The sequence below is a fragment of the Micropterus dolomieu genome, linkage group LG05 (assembly GCF_021292245.1).
Source record: "Micropterus dolomieu isolate WLL.071019.BEF.003 ecotype Adirondacks linkage group LG05, ASM2129224v1, whole genome shotgun sequence".
In the NCBI taxonomy this organism is placed as follows: domain Eukaryota; kingdom Metazoa; phylum Chordata; class Actinopteri; order Centrarchiformes; family Centrarchidae; genus Micropterus; species Micropterus dolomieu.
The window spans coordinates 25,395,593-25,407,502 of NC_060154.1; the positions used below are offsets into that span (position 1 = coordinate 25,395,593).

An 11,910-nucleotide genomic window follows, 5' to 3' on the forward strand; every position below is an offset into this window, starting at 1 on the left:
ATGGATAGAGAAAGAAATTGATACATAGATATGTAAACAGATGCATAAATGATAGGTTAGGTGGAAAGACTTAGATAAGATAAGTAAGTCATGGAAACTAGGCCTTTGATGCTCTTGGGACTGGCTGTGCAGTATTTACTGTTGGCTGTGTGGCAGGCAGAACCTACATGAACTACTCAAAAAAAAGGGGGATGAGGGGGGTGATTCCAATCAACTTGCACTAAAAGCCACCAGCCGAATCAACAAAACTCTAATATTTCTCCTACTAAGCCCCGGCAGTCGTCTGTGACAACACCCGTTGCTAACAGGCTTATTAAAAAATAAAAAAATAAAAAAGTAAGTAAGCCTGGCCATGAGATACACTTCCACACCACAAAACTTCATTCAGCCCTGCTCGGCTTGTAAGGCGTACGGTGTAACAAAGCAGGCAGCCAGTTGGGGATTTTTCCTGAACAGAGGGACGCTGTTGCCAACTACATGGATTCTCCCTCACAAAGTTATCTGAGGGCACACACACAAATGGAAGAGAGCTTTATGTTAAGAATTACATTCAGCAGGAGTTGTAACACTACTGCAGACAGGGAACTTTGCTTGGCCTCTCCGTCGCTTAAGTGTCATAAACTGGGATTTTTGCTGTTGCCCTCATTTTTTACACTCCAGTGTAGTAACATTAGAACGACATTTAAGCTCTTCAGCTTTTTTAGCCAAGCGACAACCTTCAGGGCTAAAATATTAATCCAAAGCAAAAAGTGCCAGTTCCTCAAATGACCACTTGAGGGTGGCTCCAAAATTGAGGTCATCTCCATAGACCCCATGTTAAAATGCCCAACATTACAGCATAAATAAACATGTTTACAGCCTGGTACAAAAAAAAGCAGTCGTCATGAAGGAATGATGATTTTTTATATATTTTAACCAGTTTAAATGATATTAAGGATTAAAGTTATGCATAATTCAGTGTGTGGCTACTTATAGTGATAGGTTGGTGCGGTCACAGGTGACCAGCTATGTAGCTAGCCGCCAGCTAGCTCCACCCCTGGTCCACATCTTTGCCCATGTTTGGATTAGCTGTGAGCACTGCCAAGACGGTGGCAGCCAGAGCCACCACACCGAACTTCACAATTCCTCTTGAGAACCTTTAGTAACCAAGACTAAAAGAAAGGTGCACCGGTGAAAGAAAGTCAAACTCAAAATAGAACAATCACCACCTATGCTGTTCAGCATGTAAAACAAAGTGCAGAACAATGTCACTACAGCACTTAGAACTCAGCGACCAAAACAGAAATGAAATTAAGCAAAAGACAATTTCCACTTGTCATGCCATTATGTTTTGCTGTTAAGTCATTTTAGTGCCCAGAATAACTTTTGACACCTTCAGGAAGTGTCAATGGGCCTCTGGCTGTGATCAGACACATGGCTTTTCTCAAGGTGCTGCTGTAAATGTCTAGTAACAGAAGGAGCTAAAACCATGCAAGGAGCATTTCTTCATCCTTGTTGCTATGCAACAGGAAAGTTTTCAGTGTTTTTAGGTAATGGCTTTGGCATTTTTGTGTTTACAAGAAAGGTCTTTACTAGAGAGTTCAAAGTGAAGAAAGACAATTAAGTTTGAGAGAGAGAGAAGAGATTTATGTAACAAAAGTCTTTAGCCTGATGATCTATATAGGTATACCACAACTCAAACTGAGCTACAAGGCTCTCAGCTTAAAAGCTGATGATACACAGAGCAACTTTTAGAGCAATGTTCCGGTCAATGGTAATGAGTAAAGATTACTACCGTAATCCCATTCCCCCACCACTTGCCCCGCCCCACCACTATCCGTTCAAAACATAGTCGGACTTGCCTCCAGCAACATTGACCAGCAACATTGCTCAAAAAGACATACATACAGACAGACATACATGCATACAAACTCGAAACATAGTCCAATATTGGTACCCTTCCCTTCTCCCTCACCATTTACCCTCCCATGGGACCAAGAGCAAAAAAACAAACAAAAACAAACAAAAAAAAAAAAGGTATAGCAATGGGCTAGTCAGACAGTTGACTAGAGAGTGCTTAGATAACATGATCTGTAAAGCTGATGATACACAGAGCAACTTTTAGAGCAATCGTGCAGGGCAACATTGCCGTCAATGGTAATGAGTAAAGATTACTACCGTAATCCCCTTCCCCCACTGCTATCTGTTCAAAACATTGTCGGACTTGCCACCAGCAAGATTGCCCAGCAACATTACTCAAAAAGTTGCCTACATATTCAATGAACGGAGTCCACACTCTAATCTTTTCTAGCTGAAGTAAAGATAGCATCTCCTGAATCCATCTCCTGAAGGGTAGGCATTTATTAGATTTCCAATTCATTAAGATTACCCTACGTGTTATGAGACTACAGAATGCTACTGCTCTCTTTTGTGTACTTGTGGTATGTATTTCCAAGGGTGTGACTCCAAATATAGCAGTGAGTGGATTGGATTTGAGGAATGTGTTGCATAAAGCTGAAAGGCAGTCAAATATGGAGGACCAGAAATCAAGTAGGGAGGGACATGACCAGAACATGTGACCTAATGACACAGAGTTTCCACATCTAGGACAGATGGGTATATTTTAACTAGCCTGTCATTGGAGTAATGTTCTCTGTGAAATACCTTGAATTGTATCAGTCCATGCCTTAGACATATAGAGGAAGCGTGTATGCTGGAGATGCATTTTGCCCAGTCATCTTTCAGGATTACAATTTCCAGGTCCCTTTCCCAGGCTTCACATATTTTAGTGTGTGTTGGAGGATCTATATTATGTATGATATTATACGTCTTAGAGATCAAATCCCTGTTCCATGGATTCAGATTTAATAGATCATATACTAAGTTTTTATTTGGCGGCTTGGGGTAAGTAGGTAAATATTTGTAGGCAAAACTGTGGGCGTGGAGATATCTGAAAAAGTGTGATCTTGGAATATTAAGATCTCTAACTAGGGCTTCGAAGGACAGAAAACACTTCTCATCAAATAGATCATCGAAGAAAGACTACTCAGAAAGCCTGTTTGAAAGACTTGGAAATTGACCAACAATGAAAAGAGACCATTGGTTGCATTACTAGAGACTAAAAACTCAAGATATCTCAGCCTCTGCTGTTTAGTTTATGACCTGTTTTTTTAGGCTGTGTGAGTCTGTCACCAAACTCCATAGTTGGGGGACTGAGGGGGTTGGTAACAACTATCCATAAACTGACACAAACACATGGATGACTCCCCTTAATGGATACGAAGGTAAGTGCAGCTTGTGCTGTTAAAATTGTTGGAGCCACCTTAATTTCAGTGTAACTTCTGCTGACAGAGGGTCTTTTCCCTGTGGTCCGAGAGGCTTTTTCCACAGACTAGTTACTGATGGGATGAGTAAATAATACAGATGCATCTTTGAAAGAGTAGATATATTTACACCTTGTTAACATCTGGATTTAATGTGTGTCAAGTGTCCTCTGGTTTGAGCAATTGGATTTCAATCCATCTTGGATGTATTTACACTTTTTTGATATCCTGTAGCTATCTGATCTACCCAGTTTCATGTGTGGAACATGTTATCATATATTAAAGCTGTTTTACTTTACCCAAAATGTGTTACATCCAAAACACAAGGAAAACAGTCTGGGCGAGATGTGTACTTGGAAAATAACTGACAAGAGTAGGTATACTCCAAAAAGCAACCTGTGTGATTGCAGCCTAAAGCCTAGTTCACACTACACAATTTTTAGCCCGATTTGCCGCTCGGCGAGCTCGGCGACTGTCAGGCTGTGATCGGGGGGTAAATCAGCAGTCGATCGGCGGTCGCCAGTCGTTAAATCAGAACTAGTCAACGACGCATCAAAACGGCTCCCCGACACATTTCTGACACAGCGCCGATGTCAGCCAGATATCTAGCATGCCGAGTCGGCCAACTCGACATCCACATCCAGTCAATGAGAGCAGGCAGCTGCTTTTTCACTGCAAAACACTTTTTACTCCCCTCAGCTCTCTCTGTAGCTCAGACAATCCCTGCTACCTGCGTGTGCTAATCCATTATTTCACCCGTATTTTTTATCTTTATGATTGGTATCTTTATAATAACAAACAACAGCTGTTCTATCTGCAGGTTCACGTCATTTTCCATTTCACCTGTGTTTTCTTGACAAAAAGTGGTTTGAAGACCAGCGTCAGGGAACACAGCCGCCGTCAGCTTGTGTAGCGTGTGACCCCCTGTCACCAGTCAGTCACATAGTGTGAACGCCACAACGACTTCAAGACTCCCGTCACAAGACGGCAAATTGTGTAGTGTGAACGACACAGCCATCGGCCGACGCTGAAAGTCATGTATTCTGCACAAGGCTTTTATCAAACTACCACATCCTACATGCACACTGAGATACATTCCATTCCAAATGTGAGAGGCAGTGACTAATCTTGCTCTCTCAGGTAGATCTGCTCACAACTCATATGAAGGTGTAGATCAGTGGTTTTCAAACTTTGTCTGTGACGCTCCCCTTTAAAAGCCGAAAAAAGACTTAGGTTAGCAAAATAGCCTTACTTGCATCAGAGACCTTTTTTGTTTATGCCACCACACGAATTACATTCATGCAACTTCAGATCTGCTCAACATCCATGCCCCCTTGCAGTGGCACTATGCCTCCCCATTGGGCCTCCCCAGTCAGAACCACTGGTGTAGATGATCATGGTGTAAACTATGATTTGGTGTTTTTCCCCCCTCCACTAACTCCATGGTTACATCAGATCCTGTTTAGGTAAATGTCTTCCAGTGAATGTTAGCACGGGAGTGACTTGACATTTAACTGAAATGTTTCTGATAAAGGAGAACGTGTGTGTGTGTGTCTGGCACGGTTTGAATCAGTGCTCACATCCCATGAGCTTGGTATAACACCTCCACACAAGGTAAACACTCTGTTACCATAGAATCAGTAACTATGGAGAGAGAATCAGGCTTAACTTTACACATCCAAAAGACAGGAAGAGAAGAAACAAACACACACACACACACACACACACACACACTCTGCAAACTACAGGGTGGAAAGAAATTTCATTTAAAACAGTTAATCTTTTACCTTTATGACTTGACAACAGTGTTCCCAACTACTGCAGATTTAAATTGAATTGAGAGGGAGAGAGAGAGTGCCTCCTTCTTTGGTATCCACTTTGTGTCACTAATAAAAAAGGTATTAGTTGGACCAGACGACTTAACCTGAGAATGTTATCCCTCACATTTCAATTAAAGAATGTTCCTGTGGTTTTATTCTCAGCCTTTTGTTAGATACTGAAGGTAAAGCATCAAACAAGATGGGAGGCCAGTTTTCCCATCTGTGTACATGCATATGTGTGGGGTGTATGGAGGGTACTTTACTGTGTGCTTCCATGTAAACAGCTGAGTCTCCTGGCTACATATACAGCTGGAGTCCCACACTCCACTTAACTGGGAGCCAGATGAGCACATGAGTCCTCTACATCTTTCATCTGCTCGCATAAGCCCACCAATACATGCATGTTATAATTATGTTTTTGTGATACACTTCTTGTACTGTAAATACAATCCAGTCTGCAAATTTAGTATGATAATAAACTTGACAGCCTCCCGTCAGGTACAAACCACATTGATGGGTAAAAAGGCATGATACGGGAAATGCGCACACACACACACACACACGCAAACACAGATAAAAATAAATCTGGGAAACATGGCAACAGACACTAATAAAGAATGTTATATTGCACAGGGACTTGCTGCGATTTTGTCCACTCACTTGACAATATGAATCCTGTGTAACGGGGCTCTGAATGATAAACATAAAGTAGACTGATATGCCCGTAGAGATGCATAACTCATACTGTGTATTTCTCTGTATATATTTGAATAACTGAATATGATTAGTATTCTGCAGATGGTTGTCCATAGCTGACTGATTTATATTGACATTCTTTATATTCTGTTTTAGACTTTAGGCTTCTCTGTGCTGGCTTACTGAAAGATTTAAAAGGAGAAGTTATTTTGGGAAAAGAACTATGTGATTGGACAATTTGCTAAATCTTGTGAACACTGAGACCAACATAATCCAGGTGTCCCTGGTAAATTATTCATGTGGCATGCTTACACACTGTTCTATGCTTTACATCTTTCTCTATCTTTATTAACAAAAAGGCATCTTAGTTGCCATTCTGCTGTTCATATAAAAATAATTATTTTCTTTTCAGAACGTTAAAATTGGGGGGCTATGTTGTACAATTTTCTGAAACAGACCATCTCACAATCACACCGACTTCACACAGCGATTTTGACAGCCTTGTGCATGTGAGAAAGTTAAAAGGATTTGAACTTCTCTCTCAAGCTTTCATTCTTCACACAACTACTTCCATCTCTTTTTGCGTGTACAACCCTGTGAAACGCCACAGATGCCGTCGAGGACGGAATGTTCAAAAGTGTGTGACCTTATCCACATTTGTGTGATTCTTAAGGTAATTACGAAAACAAGTAACACACAAAAAGACTCGTCTAAGAAAGCCAATGTGATACACCGAGGAGGAAGCTTTTACAGCCGGATTTTCTTCCTTAAAATGAGTGTCTTGCTCAGGGTGGATGTCACAGAACATAGTCCTCCCCGACAGAGAGTTAGGTAGGAGATTTATTTTGTCACCACCCTACTGTGCTGTGATTGGCTACTACTCGTCACTTGTGATTGGAGGCTGGCAAAAGTATAGAAGCAAGCCCATATGTAACCAATGGTATAGAGCAGTGCTAATGGAAGGTGCTAACATAGTGTTTCTCAACCTTTTTTGGGCCAGTGCTCCCTATCATTATCCAGGTCCTTTACCGCCACCGATCAAAGAAGATGTTGGCTATTTGCCCTGGTTGTTGTTGTTGTTGTTGTTGTTTAAAAAAACAAATAAGTGAATAACAAACAACACATTTATTACTTTCCCAAGGAACAAAAAAGCCATGTCAGTAATAATTAGATTTAATTAATAAGTGAATGTTCCTCTCAGAAACTTCTTGTAAACACAGAGACCATTTTCTTGGATGGCGCACTTAAGTAAGTAATAAGTGGGTGTTATGTGGGTCCTCCTCCAAAAGAGTTTTGAGCATTAAGACTTAATTTCCTGCATTCAGGTGAAAATGTCACCAATTTATGATGGAAATGTTTTTATTTATATAAAGGGAAACACAAAAGGAGTTTGGAACAGGTGGAAGTTGACAATTCAAAATATATCAGAATAGAATGCAGTAAGGCTCTCGGGTATTTTTTATTGCTTTATAATATGTTTCTCCTGTAGATCAACTCACTTAATATCATCCCTGTTGAGTCCAAACACATGATTTAGTGTTCCCTCCTCTTTGTGTCTTTTGTTTGGGGAAGTAACCTCTTTAAATGTGATTGTGGAACCTTTTCATCTTAATGATAATTTAATTCAGTTAGTACCTCAGTTTTTAATGTTACATTTTTTAAATTGAAACTCTACATGTCACGTTACCGTTTGGGCACAAACTCAATGAGATTCACAGCGCAAGGTGGGTCCACTTAATCAATCTCATGGCACTCACTGGTGTCGCATCAGGTGCTTGATGGCAAGTTGCTTTCAGGGGAAGTCCGACAGCGGAATATCCCCCTTGTGAATGTGTAAACACGGCGATATAAAGGTGTTCCTCAGAGAAATTAACGCTTTTAAGAGAAATACATCTTTCCACGGTAATATCATAAAAGATATTGTCCATTTTCCAGAGTTTACACAGTAAAGACCATGTGGCTGAAATTTTACAGATGATACTTTGACTTTCCATTCCCATGAAGGCAGCACAGAGCTGCGTCACAAAAAGCTGACCGAAACACTGAAGAGAGTAGTAGACGATTCACACCGTCTTGTCCAGTTGCAGTGGAGTAAACTGGTTTTAATGATGCAGACCACAGTTTTTTGCAAGTAGTTGAAAGGTGTAAACTTACACCTCACCAAACGCCCCCCAAATTCCAAATTCCAGTGAATTATTGGATTGGAAAGTGGATTATTTGATTACATCTCAAAGTCAGCAACTACAGCAAATTCAGACACCTGAACTCATTATGTTTTGACACTGTACTACTTGAATGAATGAGATGGACCTACACAGATATATTGCCTTGCGGTTTGGTGCAGAAATCTGCAAAGGCAGTGACATAACTGAAGATGAGTAGTGTAACATCTTCAACCCAAAACTTTACTCAAAAGAATAATTTAACTTTGTTGTGAATTCTCAAATCACTAAAAAGACACCAAAGCTTAGATTCTAACAGTTTAATTGTGAACTTATGGCTACAAGCCTGCTATTCTAACCTTTAGGGTCAGTAGTTATTTGACAAAAGGACAAGCTGTCTGCAGTGGAGTCTGGTCAGCATGTTGACCCCTGGACAGACAGCCAAGAGGATTGGATCTGTCTGTCTGTGCCAGGTAAACAACGAGATTACCTTCAGCTAATCAAGGCTGAAGCCATGCTGCAGAGGTGACAGAAGCACTGACCTGCAGACCAATCAGAGGAGACAATCTTACATTTACATGTCGACAGTTGACATGAAAAAAGGAGACATGCTAGTAAATTGGACTTCCTCAGGAGGACTGCGCAAAAAACCCATGCATTCTCTTTTTAGCGATTTAGCTGATGTTATCCAGATATACTTGCATTGTGCATAAGGTAGGAGTTTAGTGTTTTGTTGAAAGACACAAAAGTGTACGGATGTGGTTGACACACATCTTCAGCCTCTCCTCTGTGTGTCTTGCAAAGCAACTCATTAATCAAAGTCATTCATGTGTAGGGATTACTACAGAGGACCAGTATGAATGTCATTCAATCATGAGTTTAACATTAGGTGTTTTTAGTCCAGTTTCCCCAACATGTAGTCATTGATGATGCGTGCTTTAGCATTATGCAACTACATCATGATTGTGTTCAAGTTGTCAAGCAGACATGAATAATCCAGAATAAGATACATTCTGATCATTATCAGATTAAAACTCCACAGTTATATATATATATATATATATATATATATTTATATTAGATAAGAAAGTAGCACTGCCAATTTAAAACAAAATGTTTAAATGCTATTATTACTTTAGCTATGGCTAGCTGTGGTGGTCCAAAGGTTTTCCTGTCAAAATTAAGCAACAACTCTTAAACTTATTCAAACGGATTACATCAGATGTGTTATCTGTTTTTGAGGTAACTAACATCCCGTACACATATACTGACTTACTGCTCTCGACACAGGAGAAGGTGAAGCCATATTGTTTTTCTTGTACCAACCACATGTAAATTACACAGCCAGACACAGGTCTGGATCTTAAACAGACTCAACTCAAGCACTGGTGCACCCAGTTTAAAATTTTGAACCTATTAAAATTAAAAAGGGTTATCACTAAGAGTACTGAAAAGTATCCATACTGAAAGTCAATACCGGTATTGATAACTTAATACTCAGTGAAAGTTATAAGTGTTACTGGTTGGGATTGATCCAAACAACTTCGGATGAATGCTACTTTTCTAGATCAAGCACACTTGACATACAGCTTGTCAAAGAGTACTACACAACAGGTACACAAAGCCTCTCTGAGTTGTGACACAGTCATGTTCCTGTGACACATCCCACTCAGAGGAACGGTCTCTGCACTGCTGAGTGAAGGCTACAAGCATCTTGTGAAGGGGTGTGACGAGCGGCACCAAGACTAAATGGCACATTGGACAGGAAGGCCGTTTAGAGTAGTCATCTCTGACGTTGGCAGGTTGACCCCTTACCGCCACACATCTGCAATTACAACTCACCATGTCCCCAGAGTCGCCTCGTAGCGGGCACCACTGCACCCACCAATGAAGCGGAACAAGGGGACAGAGAATGCATGACTTGCCATCCATTCAGCAGTACTGAGCCGCTCGCTTCGCCTCGCCTCTCCTGCTTGGCTACCCAGGCCTGACCCAAATATCACGTCCCAGAATGAGACACGGCTTTAGCAGCACCCGGGGAAGTTGCAGCTCTTACTCCAACACACTCCCCGTATTTCTTTCTTTCCCTGTCCTTTTTTTTCCCCCTTTCTTGCTTCTTTAAATAAGCTGATCTCTCCTCAGTCTTTCTTGCTCTAGTGATCTTTTGATTTTCGTCTCTACCTTTCACTACGTCTGGCTGTGCCACATTTCTCACCTGCTCTGTCAGATAGCTGGGAGCTTAAGCTGATGGTGGCATTATAATATTACCTTGAAATGTCTCAAACGTTCAACTTATCGTAATGCCATAGCTCTTATCTCCCCTTACTTAGTCTTCTAATATGCCAGCCCCAACCGAAGCAAGCTTTATAAATGAGATGCATCACTTTCCTCTCAGAATCTAGGAGCTGCTTGTTCAGTCTATTGATCTACTTCTTCCCCTTTATGCTGTAAGAACACACTTCAGTACTGACATTCAATGACACAGTGAATGGCCTTTCACTGTGAAATGTTACAAATGTGCCAGGCAAGTCAATATGATGAAGTCATGCAATCCCACTTTAATTCAACAGTTTGTATTGTCTTGACCAAAGCTGTATCAATGAAAGAGGCGCCTCTTATTATAAAAGCATTTCTTTGAAGACATTCCTTTAGAAGTAACCAAACACTTCAGGTACTGCACTTAATATACAAATTGTTTTTTGTGGGTTATTTGAAAGCACATTAGGCTGTCAGAACGGGGGGGGTGGGGGGTGGGGTGGGGGGGTGTTCAGTCTGTCTTGGGTTGTAAATTTACATTTACAGTAGTAATGGCAGGTACAAAAAAGTACATTGTTATGCAAGCAAAGTGAGGAGGAAGTAAGTATTCAGCATGACATGTTGGTGTAATTTCATCTAATGACTACAGTTTGAGGCAGTAGCCCTGAAACATTCAAGTGGGATTTGCACTATAAAACATATTTTTTCTTAAATACATAGATTAGTTTGCTGTTAACTTTAAAATGTCCGGAAATGAATTTTAATATATTGTCAGAGGACACTGTCTAATCATTGCTATCATTTTAATGCAAATTCAGACAGATTCTTGGGGGTTAAACAATAAACAAATGAGTTGGCAGCAACTGTCAATCATAGTTCACAGAATAAAATAGCCAACGTGTTCTTGAGAAAATCTAAGCGGACCGAATATAGCCCTGTGTTGTTTCAGGTACCGGTGAGACAATGAAATGCAATCCAGTTTGGATGTTCTGTTGTAATAGTAGCAGTGTTGTTTATACATTGACAACATGACTTATCAATACTGTGCATATTAGCTATACAGTTCCTATATCAGCCTGGTTGTCTTTAACTCCAGAACTAGAACTACTCCAGATTAGAATTTAAAAGAAATTAAACTAAAAACTTTAAACTAAATGTTGTTTCCAACACCAAAGTCAGTATTTAATCTCTTAATATCTCACTGGAATCTAAAATGTCAATAAAATAAGTCATATTCCTGACCTAAAAATACTGAGTGAAGTTTTGAAAGAATGACCAACTCAGTCAGTATCGGTTCTTCCTGTTGTCCCCTGCCTTCCTCCCTTGGGTGCTGAGGTTATTCACTGCCTGCAGGTACTGCTGGTAGAGGTTTGTCTCAGACAGCAGCCAAGATTACAAGGATTTGGTCAATTTTAAGGTATGTGGCAAACTAAGCTAAACAGTCGCATACAGCTCTGATTTTATCTAGTTTTAAATGGTTCGCTATTAGCTGAGCTAACATGCTGTGCTTGTATAAAAACATAGTTGCGGTGGATGAGAGACAAAGAAGATTAAAATATCGCTTTCTACTATTTAGGCTTGTTGAACAGGTGTATTGATAAAACACTTACTTACAGTAAGAGCGTAGTTGTCAAGTCGAGTAATCTTCACTTCACCTGGTTCCACTGTGTGTGT

General features: G+C 40.4%; 2 protein-coding genes and 1 long non-coding RNA gene across 3 annotated transcripts in view; 2 read left to right on the forward strand and 1 right to left on the reverse strand.

Moving 5' to 3' along the window:
* The window catches only part of LOC123971466, a 31,737-nt gene extending 19,852 nt beyond the window's left edge, over positions 1-11,885 (reverse strand). The window contains exon 1 of the long non-coding RNA XR_006825186.1: positions 11,851-11,885. This is a non-coding gene — a long non-coding RNA (uncharacterized LOC123971466). The remainder of the gene's footprint in view (positions 1-11,850) is intronic.
* The window catches only part of LOC123971410 (cytoplasmic FMR1-interacting protein 1 homolog), a 1,205,200-nt gene that overhangs the window by 182,550 nt on the left and 1,010,740 nt on the right, over positions 1-11,910 (forward strand). The gene's annotated exons all lie outside the window — the stretch shown is intronic.
* The window catches only part of scfd2 (sec1 family domain containing 2), a 128,204-nt gene that overhangs the window by 66,679 nt on the left and 49,615 nt on the right, over positions 1-11,910 (forward strand). The window lies entirely within an intron of this gene.